Source organism: Coregonus clupeaformis, unplaced genomic scaffold, assembly GCF_020615455.1.
Source record: "Coregonus clupeaformis isolate EN_2021a unplaced genomic scaffold, ASM2061545v1 scaf1269, whole genome shotgun sequence".
Taxonomy (NCBI): Eukaryota; Metazoa; Chordata; class Actinopteri; order Salmoniformes; family Salmonidae; genus Coregonus; species Coregonus clupeaformis.
In genome coordinates this window covers 1-11,093 of record NW_025534723.1, presented here as the reverse complement: position 1 = coordinate 11,093, position 11,093 = coordinate 1, and the positions used below count along the sequence as shown (strand labels likewise).

Sequence of the window (11,093 nt, the reverse complement as noted above, 5' to 3'; positions counted from 1 at the left end):
ACGTTGACATCAGCCAACAGCTCGCCCATACGCTGCTTTACAAGTGGTCTGAAGTCGTGAGGCCAGTTAGAAGTACTGCCAAATTCTCTAAAGCCGCCTTGGCTTATGGTTGAGAAATTAACATAAACGTATCTGTTAACAGCTCTGGTGGACATTCCTGCAGTCCGTAAGCCAATTGCACGCTGCCTCAAAACTTGAAACATCTGTGCATTGTGTTGTGTGACAAAACTGCACATTTTAGAGTGGCATTTTATTGTCCTCAGCACAAGGTGCACCTGTGTAATTATCATGCTGTTTAATCAGCTTCTTGATATGCCATATTTGTCAGGTGGATGGATTATCTTGGCAAAGGAGAAATGCTCGCTTACAGGGATGTAAACAAATTTGTGCACACAATTTGAGAAAAATAAGCATTTTGTGCGAACGAAATATTTCACGCTTTTATTTCAGCTCATGAAACATGGGACCAACACTTTACATATTGCGTTAATATTTTTGTTCAGTGTAGTTATTAGGTTGGGAGAATGGGATCCTATCTGGGCTAGCTAAAGCCAAATTCATGGTTAGTATTATGACAGAGAAAAAATAACAAGACAAATTTAAACATCACAAATCTGAGGGGGCAGGTGACCCTGTGCCCCCCTTTGGGCATGACGTCTCTGCTATCAACCACATCATTCTGTCTCCGTGAATATTCAAAACAGACACATTCATTCAGGTCTGGTACTGTTCCTACCATATAGATCAGGGATGGACAATTCCTGTCCTTGGGGGCCGGAGTGGTGTCACACTTTTTCCGCACACTCTCTAAAACACAAGGCCAAATATTCACTGGAGTTGCTTACCAAGATGACATTGAATGTTCCTGAGTGGCTTAGTTACAGTTTTGACTTAATTCGGCTTGAAAACTTATGGCAAAAAAAAAAAATGGCTGTCTATATAATGTATATTGCATATATTTTACAATCCAGTTGTGCAAAGCTCTTGGAGACTTACCCAGAAAGACACAGCTTTAATCGACTCAGGGGTGTGAATATTTATGTAAATGTGATATTTCTGTATTTCATTTCCAATACATTTGCAAAAATTTCAAAAACGTGTTTTCACTTTGTCATTATGGGGTATTGTATGTAGCTGCGTGAGAGAAAATATTATAATTGAATCCATTTTGAATTCAGGCTGTAAGAAAACAACATGTGGAATAAGTTAAGGGGTATGAATACTTTCTGAATGCACTGTATATCTGCAAGAAAATGATAAATATGTGAATGTTTGAAAGGGGGTCATATAAACATTGCCTTATTTATATTTTTACAGACAATATTAAGTGAATTCTGTCTGAAATAGTCATGCTATAATGGGCATAGTTTCTCAGACCAAATTTCCATTCTGGCTGAAACAAAGCAATCTGATCATGCTCCAGTCAAATACAGCTATAGGGAATGCCTATACATTGTCCAATCTCCTTCCACACATTGATTTCATTCTTCGCATCTTTATTCAGAAACAAACAAACTTGCTGTTTCAGTGTCTTGTTGCAGGTTGTGCAATGTTCAAAAGTGTGTGTGATATTAGCATTAACTTGTGTGTGTGGTGTCAAGTGTGGATGGTCCTATGTATGCAAATAGCCGAGATTGGATATTTCAGCACCATGGACAGCAGCGACATTGGGATAGCGAGATCTGTAATTCAGCAACACATGACACTGGATAGCGGCTGTCTCAGGTGAACTTGGCATTGGGAAAATCCCATCTAATAGGAAACGAGGCATAGGAGGCAAAAAGACTGAAGGAGAAGACTTCCACAGGAACTCTATGCTTAACTGTTCTGCCACATTCATTTCAAATGTTACATTTTTCGATTTGTAAATAAAAGGGAACACATCTGCAAATAATGTAAATTGACTTTTCTAACTACACTGTACAGCTTTAGTGTGTCTGTGTCTCATAGGTACAACTGCAAGCAATTCGCTTCTCAAATCCTTCTCAAATGTCTGTTTAATGTGAGAAACTAAATTAAAAACAACCGTTAGACTAATACAATGCGTACTGTCACAAATTATTACTATTCCCAACAAGACAACGAAGTGATGGTCTTTACCCACCATGGAGACTTATAAAGGCTACTTCCCCCCACCAAAAGTTCCCACGCAGAGCGATGTTGTTTACTACATCATTATGCATATGTAGCGTGGTTCGTTCTGCGTTGTGTACTTTTAATTAGGACACTGCCACAACTGGAATTCTGATGGTTGGATAATTTTTATTCGACCTGCACACGAAGAGACAAAAAAATGATGTTAGCCCTTGGTGCAGCCACAGCTCTCGGGCACCTTGCTAGTTGAAGGTCAGGCAAAGAGAACAGGTGCTGCATGCACACATTCAGTGCCTAACAACACACTATACAATACAAGTAAAATGATATACAACATAATTCTGACAAAATAAAAGACATACCTGTACACGAAGAGACAACACACAATAGGTTAGCCCTTGGTGCAGCCACAGCTCTCGGGCACCTGCGTGAGCACATAGAAACTCACTCAAACACTGACCCAAATACTCCCGAGTTACAATAGGTACCCAAATTAGCGAGCTTGGTGAAAGTTGTTAACATAAATCTTTATATTGTCCACATTGTAACAAAACCTATAGTTGCGTAACAGCACTTTGTGTAACTTTACCACAGTTTTATATTGACAAATTACGGCGCCAAGGACAACATACCTTGCTAGTTGAAGGACAGGCAAAATAGAACAATAAGAGGGTACATAAATACAGATAACCCGCGATGGACCAAACCAAAATATACAAAACTTTTACAATTAGGTGTATTTACAATATAGATATATAAAAATGTTTGTACACCAAAAAATTACATTAGCTATGCAGCTGTAATTAAATAAAAACCACATTGAATTATTATTATTATTATTATTATTATTATTAGTATTAACTTATTAACATCCCCTCTTGACCTGGCCTAGTTGAACTGTCCTTGTGTGCAACTTGGTGCATAATCTAGGGGAACAACATCACACTACTACATTCACCCCTACTGTTTTACACTAGATTATAAACACAAAACAAAACACATTACCTCGAAGGTAACAAAGCAAAGAAAGAAAAAAACATTTCACACCCACAGGGCGACAGAGTAACCCAGTGTAGTCCCTTAATTCTAGACCCACAAATGGTCGATCAGCTGGAAAGCTATCCCGTGAAGGATTAGGAAAAATAAGAGGTAGCTAATCCCTTATTCAACCCTATACAAAAAATGCCAAATACATTTTATGCTGATGAACTACACACAAAGTTACATGAATTGTCAAAAATATTAGACAAACCCACAAATCACTCTAAGACCCACTTAGATTACCACATACACACAACAAAGAAAAGGTTGGGGGTTGTGGGTTTGATTCCCACGGGGGGCCAGTATAAAAAAAATATATATATATGTATTCACTAACTGTAAGTCGCTCTGGATAAGAGCGTCTGCTAAATGACTAAAATGTAAATGTAAATGTCACTGAGAAACCAATAATTGTTTCATTTCCTGTGTAGACATAGTTTGGATTAGCCTATTCACTGGATTAATAAATCTACCTAGTCTAGTCCGAACACCCTCACCCAAAAACCTAGCAGGAATGTCACGGACAGCACCAACCGTGCTCAAAGGTCTAACCTCAGGTTGGGGAGTACTACAGATCAGCATATCCGGAGCCAGCACACTTTCAATTTCCGACTCAACACTAGTAGTGTCAGACGACTGATCAGAATCCTGGTAGATTGTCACAGACCAGACTGACAAAGCATCTTCAACCAAGTTAACAGCATCAGGCACAGCACCATCCCAGCTGAGTGGAGTTTCACTATCAGAATTCTTGTAGGCTTTGGGGATCTCAGCCCCGAAACCTGAAGGATCTGGAGAAGGTCTGTATGGAGGAGCGGGCCAAAATCCCTGCTGCAGTGTGTGCAAACCTGGTCAAGACCTACAGGAAACGTATGATCTCTGTAATTGTAAACAAAGGTTTCTGTACCAAATAATAAGTTCTGCTTTTCTGATGTATCAAATACTTATGTCATGCAATAAAATGCAAATTAATTACTTAAAAATCATACAATGTGATTTTCTGGATTTTTGTTTTACATTCCGTCTCTCACAGTTGAAGTGTACGTATGATAAAAATTACAGACCTCTACATGCTTTGTAAGTAGGAAAACCTGCAAAATCGGCAGTGTATCAAATACTTGTTCTCCCCACTGTATGTACTGGATATCATTTTTATTTTACATTTTTAGTCATTTAGCAGACGCTCTTATCCAGAGCGACTTACAGTTAGTGAGTGCATACATCATTTTTATTTTTCATACTGGCCCCCCGTGGGAATCGAACCCACAACCCTGGCGTTGCAAACGCCATGCTCTACCAACTGAGCAACATCCCTGCCGGCCATTCCCTCCCCTACCCTGGACAACGCTGGGCCAATTGTGCGGCGCCCCATGGGTCTCCCGGTCGCGGCCGGCTACGACAGAGCCTGGATTCGAACCAGAATCTCTAGTGGCACAGCTAGCACTGCGATGCAGTGCCTTAGACCACTGCGCCACTCAAAGGGTGCCAGCTTTGCAACCCATCTCTGCTCGCATGCATCGTCTCGGCTTTGTAAGAATATATTTGAGTGGATTGTTGTCGGTCCACACAGTAAACTTATGCCCTCGCAGCCAATGGCTGAATTTATCATGAATGGCCCATTTCATGGCTAGAAATTCCAGCCGGTGAGCAGGATACTTGGATTGTGCATGATTAAGAGATTTACTAGCAAAAGCTATCGGCCTGGCTATGTCCTTCCCATCTTGCACTTATGATAGTACAGCTCCCAAACCACTAGTAGATGCATCCACGGAAAGTAGAAATGGCTGAGAAAAATCTGGATGAACCAGCAGTGCCTGGTCAACTAGTGCTGATTTCAAAGCTTCAAAAGCGAGTCGACATTCGGCAGTCCAGTCTGCAGCAGTGAGCCTGCGAGGGGGACCAGGCCTCTTCCTACCCTTGCCTCTCCTAGGCTTCTTCTGACCTGTAGTTAGCTGAAACAATGGCCTAGCAACCATGGAACAATTCTCAATGTAGTGCTGATAGTATACTACCATACCAAGGAAAGAACCTATTTTGATAAGAGACGGTGTGACACCATCAGCTTCCATTATCTCACTCTCAGTCACATTCAAAATGGTTTGAACTTTAGCAGGGTCAGTGGCTACACCCTCCTGAGAAATGATGTGGCCCAAAAACTTTACAGACCTCCTCAGAAACTTGCACTTAGACGGAGACAGTTTAAGGTTGTGCTCCTGCAACCGCTGAAAACCATCTCAAGTCTCTGCAGACTCTCTTCCTCCGTCTTAGCAAAAACCATCAGATCATCCAAGTAACAAAGGAGACTTAGAACGTTTTGGTCACCAAAGATGGTCAGCATCATTCTCATAAAAGTAGCCGGGCTGTTGCAGAGGCCCTGAGGTAACTGATTGTACTCGTGCAGACCTAAAGGGGAGGAAAAGGCAGTGTATTTCTTGTCCTCTTCATGCAGTGGCACGTTGTAATACCCTGACGTCAAATCCATTGTGCTGAAGAAGGCATTACCTCCCAGCGCGCCAGTACATCAGCCTGATGAGGCAGGGGATGAGCATCCTTTACTGTGCGGGCATTTAACCACCTGAAGTCAGTACATAGGTGCAAGTCCCCATTATTTTTCCATACCAGCACCAATGGTGAGGCATACTCGCTGCTGGATTTTCTGACGATTTCCTTTTCCTCCATATCATCCAGTGTTTCCCTGAGTTTTTGGTAATGAGCTGGAGACAGCCTACGATAAGGTCATCGAAATGGGCGGTCATCAGTCAGCCGTATGCGAAGGCAGAACTCCTTTGCCTCGCCACAATCTAGGTTATGTCTAGAGAACACTGTGTCATACTTCCCAATTAAGTTGACAGGTTTATCTTTCCAGAACTGTGAAACTGGACACTCCTCAACAGACAGGCCTTGAAGTCCAAGATTCCTCAGTGTACTGTTGCCATTATCTACACTGCCACCAACTGAACTCTTAGCTGTCAGACTGCCATGTTATCTGTCACATTGAGCCTTTGCCACGTTCTGATGAGCTGCTTGCTGCTTGACATCATTAAAATACTCCAATGCAATGCAAGGGTACACATCCGCCACTTTAGCATTTCGTCTCAGGGTAACTGGCGATGTTGTTGGATTCACAATCTTCACAGGGAGCCATCCATCCCCCCACAGAGGCGTAACTACTCTCCCCACTAGTATGTGTCGATTCACACAACGAGACGTGCTGGGCTCGACAACAACAGTACAGCCCACAGAGAGTTTTGTCTTTGGGGGTAGGCGGCCCCACACCAGATGCTCACTCATGGGTTGGAGCGTTACTGCTCTCTTCAACTTAATGGTGCCCACTTTATCTGGGATGGAGTCTCCTCTCCATCTCTCCAGATTTGACATCACACTGGCTAAAGGAACCTGGTGTACCCGCCACCCGCCAGTAGCTGTCATTTGATTTGAACTGTCTAATCAGAGACTTCAACACATTAGTGCCCACAATGAGTTCATCAACCTGCCCATCAACAATAAGCACTGGGACTACATAACAGAAGTTGAATTTTTAAGTCACACATGCCCACTGGGCTAGTTTGTTCCCATCACAACCCACCAGGATGATGTCTGAAGGAGCTAGAAAGTTCCCCTCTACCACTCCTGCCTCCCTCAACCGAGGTACAATATCTGCGCGCAGAGTAGTAGCCATGGACCCACTATCTAACATCCCCTTCAGCTCAACTTTATCCTGTACTAGCACAGTGGTGTAAAACAAACTGTCATTCTGAGTAATTCTCATTGTGTTCTGAAAAATGACTGTGTTGTTCTTGGGTACTGACTCACAAAAGTAAGAATAAACAGATTGGATATCATCATCAGTGGAGGAAAAATAAGAACGCCCCACATTGCCCTCCTCAGAACAGAGGCTTTCTAGTTTTCCTGAGACCTGCCAGTCTGTCCACATCCAGGGTTCTGTCGCTACCCATCCTCACTACAGTCAAAGCTCATGTGGCCCGGAGAAAAGCACTTGACGCACAGCTGGTGCATCTGACAGTGAGCTTTGGTCCAGTGATTAGTGCTTCCACAGTCAGAGCACTCATGCTGACGTTTGTGGAACTGTTTACGGGGCCCTCTACATTTAACATGTTTAAGTCATTTAGCAGACGCTCTTATCCAGAGCGACTTACAGTTAGTGCATACGTTACTATTTTTTTTTCATACCCCCTGTGGGAATCAAACCCACAACCCTGGCGTTGCAAACACCATGCTCTACGAACTGAGCCGGCCATTCCCTCCACTACCCTAGGCGACGCTGGTCCAATTGTGCGCCGCCCCATGGGTCTTCCGGTCGCGGCCGGCTACGACAGAGCCTGAATTCAAACCAGGATCTCCAGTCCCCCAGGACTGTGTTGTGTTACCTGCTTGACAATAGTATTGATGTCCCCCAGGAGAGCAGCAGCAGGTTGCACGTTGTTCCCCATCTCCTCAGCACACAGATCAACCTTGACATTGACCTTGACATAAATAACGTATGTGGAACGTTACTACAACATACCAGCAACGACACACGACAGGAAGAGCGCCGTGCGTGACACATGTAACAGCAGCTGGAGGAGTGGCCAAACCTCAAGCTAAACACAACATAAATAACCAGGCACCACCACATAATGCTAAGGCTGACACACACACGTTCCCTTTTATAAACCGGGTGACTCGAGCCCTGAATGCTGATTGGCTGAAAGCTGTGGTATATTTGACCGTATAACATGGGTCACGTTGAGGGAGGAGGTCAGAGACCTGGCCGTGTGGTGCCAGGATAACAACCTCTCCCTCAACGTGACCAAGACAAAGGAGATGATTGTGGACTACAGGAAAAAAAAGAGGACTGAGCACGCCCCCATTCTCATCGACGGGGCTGTAGTGGAACAGGTTGAGAGCTTCAAGTTCCTTGGTGTCCATATCACCAACGAACTATCATGGTCCAAACACACCAAGACAGTCGTGAAGAGGGCACGACAAAGCCTATTCCCCCTCAGGAGATTGAAAAGATTTGGCATGGGTCCTCAGATCCTCAAAAAATTATACAGCTGCACCATCGAGAGCATCCTGACTGGTTGCATCACCGCCTGGTATGGCAACTGCTTGGCCTCCGACCGCAAGGCACTACAGAGGGTAGTGCCTACGGCCCAGTACATCACTGGGGCCAAGTTTCCTGCCATCCAGGACCTCTATACCAGTCGGTGTCAGAGGAAGGCCCTCAAAATTGTCAAAGACTCCAGCCACCCTAGTCATAGAGTGTTCTCTCTGCTACCGCACGGCAAGCGGTACCGGAGTGCCAAGTCTAGGTCCAAAAGACTTCTCAACAGCTTCTACCCCCAAGCCTTAAGACTCCTGAACAGCTAATCATGGCTACCCGGACTATTTGCACTGCCCCCCCACCCCATCCTTTTACGCTGCTGCTACTCTGTTAATTATTTATGCATAGTCACTTTAACTCTACCTACATGTACATATTACTTCAACTACCTCAACTAGCCGGTGCCCCCGCACATTGACTCTGCACCGGTACCCCCCTGTACATATATAGCCTCCCTACTGTTATTTTATTTTACTTCTGCTCTTTTTTTCTCAACACTTTTTTTGTTGTTGTTTTATTTTTACTTTTTTGTTAAAAATAAATGCACTGTTGGTTAAGGGCTGTAAGTAAGCATTTCACTGTAATGTCTGCACCTGTTGTATTTCGGCGCATGTGGCCAATCCAATTTGATTTGATTTGATTTGAAATGTATTTTGACTGTTCGAATTACGTTGGTAACCAGTTTATAATAGCAATAAGGCACCTCTGGGGTTTGTGGTATAGGGCCAATATACCACGGCTAAGGGCTGTATCGAGGCACTCCGCGTTGCATCGTGCTTAAGAACAGCCCCTAGACGTGGTATATTGGCCATATACCACACCCCTCGGGCCTTATTGCTTAAATATAGATGTACTGTACAGCACTAAGACAGCCATGACATTATTTGGAGAGACCACAAAGACTTATAGAGAAGCTATATAATTGATAGACTAAATCCAATAGACTGAGTCAAATACCTTTATACCTGGTTACAATGAACTGTAGTTCACTATGAAATGACCTGTGACTAGGGTTGCAAAATTACAGTTACTTTCCCAAAATTCCCAGAAATCCCTGTTGGAAGATTCCAGAAATCAGAACGGAATAAGCAGAAAATCTGGAATCCGAAAAAAAGAAGGAAAAAAAAGAAACCCTGCTGGTGACCTTTGACCTAGCTGGATGACCTTTACTTGGGTGTCAAACCTGGGGGGAAGGCCAAAGTGCAGGATCCAGTTGAGTCTGGCACCAAGTAGGACCACAACATCAGACTGGAGCAGAGCTCTGCAGTCCCCACCAAGACCATAGAACCAGTAGGATAGGAAGAGGAGGAGGAGGAGGAGGAGGAGGAGGAAGAGAGGAGGAGGAGGATAGGAAGAGAGGAGGAGGAGGATAGGAAGAGAGGAGGAGGAGAGCAGGGACAAAACAAAATGTAATGAAAAGAGGCTAGTTATAGGAGTGTGTAGTTGTTTGATTGACACCAGTTTACATTGACATGACCTGGCCAGGAGAGACTAGTTATAGATAGGGATTTCAGGAGTTTCCTGGTCCGTTCAAATGGTCAGGGAAATTCTTGGTCCTACTTATACAGTCAATGGTCTGTACATTAATATGATGCCAGCTGAGAGAAGGAGAGGCTGACCTGGAGCGGGCAGCAGCAACACAGTTGGGGTGATCGTCAGGCAGCACCCCTTTACCCATGGGGGTGGGCAGGAAGGGCAGGTCACACCCCTCCACCAGCTCCTTCAGAGCCCCCTCTGCTCTTCAATGGGCTGCACCTGCAGAGGGACACAGACAGAGGGCACTGCCACACGGATTTCAACAGACTGGCCTTCACAACTGGGATGCATTCAGCTGAGCAAAACGTTGTGCAACGTTCAGATAGAAATATAGCATGTAGAACGAACGTGCCTCTCGGACAGGTAGAATGAGAAATCATGTCAACAACATTTGTCGACTCGAACGTGGCCCAGTTTTCAACTGAACCGTGGTACAGTGCTATATGTGTTACAGTGCGTCTCAGCTGGCTATTGATCTCTCTTGGACAGACGCACGTAACATAACTGGAAGTAGCGTCTGTCAACAGACTGGGATATGACAACTTTGTTCCGGTACGCTGATTTTTCACCACTAATCATTTGGACAAATCCCGATTTCGCAGGTGCTCGCATCTTTTCAATTTTAGAACGGGAGGGGACATTTGGCCCATAAACTTGCCTGAAACTTGCAGAGAGTTTCCGTTTAGGGGGGTGGAGAGTTCGCAAGTGGCGTTAGTATCTTTCTCTTAACATCTCCCCAGACCTTATCCAAGTATCTGACGCAATTATGCAAGATTTTAGTTCTGTTTCCCCCAGATTATCTGGCTATTAAAAAAGCAATGCCTACCTTTGCCAATGATGAGTAAAGGCCGTTTGGCTCCTTTCAGGACCGCCAGTGCTTCTGTGATCGCCATATGGTCAGCCATACTCACAGGAGGAGGTGGACTACAGGGCACCTCTCTGACAAAGGAAATAATAAATAATAGGTCAAACATTAAACATGTTACCTAGCAACTTTATTGCATATGTAAATAAACCATGAAGGTCTATCGAGGCTTATTGCTATTCCCTGATGAGAATATTTTGATATAGTGCTATATTTTCTAAGTAATTTAATTTCTGGTTCACTTCAGACGTTAAAAGGTATAACAAGATAAAATAAAAATGACTACGGTGATGTGAATTCAGAGGTATACATATTCAACAGTAACACATTAGTATACATTTTAAATGGATGAAAGACAGTGATGGCCACTAACCTGGCTCTGCTCCTGTCCAATTTAGCATTGACCATGTCCCCAGATATGTCTACGTATACAGCACCTGGACGTCCATA

At 43.9% G+C, this 11,093-nt stretch overlaps 1 long non-coding RNA gene across 4 annotated transcripts; it reads right to left on the bottom strand.

Moving 5' to 3' along the window:
* Positions 1-2,490: 2,490 nt before the first annotated feature.
* Positions 2,491-11,093, bottom strand: LOC123486563. Of its 4 annotated transcripts, none has more exons than XR_006659419.1 (5): positions 11,017-11,093; positions 10,605-10,717; positions 9,862-9,997; positions 9,426-9,503; positions 2,491-2,518 (listed from the first exon to the last, which is right to left on the bottom strand). It is a non-coding gene; the product is annotated as an uncharacterized LOC123486563 (long non-coding RNA). The 4 variants fall into 4 exon arrangements; XR_006659417.1 differs by lacking the exon at positions 2,491-2,518 and adding an exon at positions 7,489-7,619; XR_006659420.1 differs by lacking the exons at positions 2,491-2,518; positions 9,426-9,503 and adding an exon at positions 7,489-7,619.